Here is a 1,381-nt window from a genome sequence, read left to right on the forward strand (position 1 = left end):
GGCTGGATTCGAACCCACCACCTTAGGTGTATGTGGCTGGCACCCAGCCACCTTAGCCACTTGAGCCACAGGCGCTGAGCCTTAATATAAGTTTTATTACAAAGTTGTAGTCAAATAAAAAATTTTGAAAGCCTAAATAGTTTAAAAACTATTTTAAGCAATATGATCTATGAAAATTCCATACAAGGTAAAATCCTATATTGTAATTTAAAATTATATTTCTACCAGTAAGAAAAAAAGATTTCAACAAGTTGAATTAATGGAGAAACAATAGCAACTTCTGGCAAAAACATGTAAAAAGGCACTCGAGACCTCTTTAGGGTATCCATCCTTTTTTCTTTTCTGCCGTACATTAGAAGAGTAAGTTATTTGGGGCCACACAGTAAATACACAAACACTAAGCTGATGAGAAAAGAAAAAGGTCCATGAATACTTTTCATGATATTGTATGCCACACATAAGCAAAAAAGTCCTCAAAAAATCAGCATGCAGCCCACTGGTTGGACACCCCTACTTGATCATAATACTTTCCATTAAGTTGATGATTTTTTTAAAAATCATTTAAATAATAATTGAACATGAACTAACTGCCTTTTAAATTTATGACTTACTGGCCAGGTTCGGTGGAACACGCCTGTAATCCTAGTACTCTGGGGGGCTAAGGTGGATATATCAGCTTCAGCTCAGAAGTTCAAGACCAGACTGAGCAAGAGTGATACCCTATCTCTACTAAAAATAGAAAAACTACCTGGGCGTTGTGGTGGGTGCCTGTAATCCCAGCTACTTGGGAGGCTGAGCCAAGAGGATGGTTTGAACCTGGAGTTTGAGGCTGCTGTGAGCTAAGACACCACAGCACTCTACCTAGGGTGACTGAGACTTTGTCTCCAAAATAAATAAATAAATAAATAAATCTCTGACTTACTAAAACTTCTTTATAAGACTGAGACAATTTAGAAACTATGAACATTCAAAGCAGAGTTCATTTTGCCAGTAAAAAAATTAAGTTGAACAGAAATTACAAAAAGACATTAATTGTCATAGCAATTTATATATCACAGTTAACTGGCATTAACAATAATATGGTAAGAGGATGGATCGATGAGGGCAGGAAGGAAGAAAGAAGACCTCTTAATTTATTTATTTTTTTTCCTTTTTTTTTTTTTAATTGAATGGTAACTATGTACATTAATGCACTTCTGGGGTACAGTGTGGGGTTTTCACATGCAATCAGAAATACTTCCATCAAACTGGTCAACACAGCCTTCATGTCATTTTCTCAGTAATTGTCTTAAAACGTTCACATTCTACTCTTAGAAAGATTCACTTGTACCCCTGTAAGATAAACCTCAGAAGTGATCCCTCCAAACCCCCTCCCTCCACC

General features: G+C 36.5%; 1 protein-coding gene across 1 annotated transcript in view; it reads right to left on the bottom strand.

Moving 5' to 3' along the window:
* The window catches only part of MRPL44 (mitochondrial ribosomal protein L44), an 11,397-nt gene that overhangs the window by 4,133 nt on the left and 5,883 nt on the right, over positions 1-1,381 (bottom strand). The gene's annotated exons all lie outside the window — the stretch shown is intronic.

Source organism: Otolemur garnettii, unplaced genomic scaffold, assembly GCF_000181295.1.
Source record: "Otolemur garnettii isolate 467f Iridium unplaced genomic scaffold, OtoGar3 scaffold00013, whole genome shotgun sequence".
Taxonomy (NCBI): domain Eukaryota; kingdom Metazoa; phylum Chordata; class Mammalia; order Primates; family Galagidae; genus Otolemur; species Otolemur garnettii.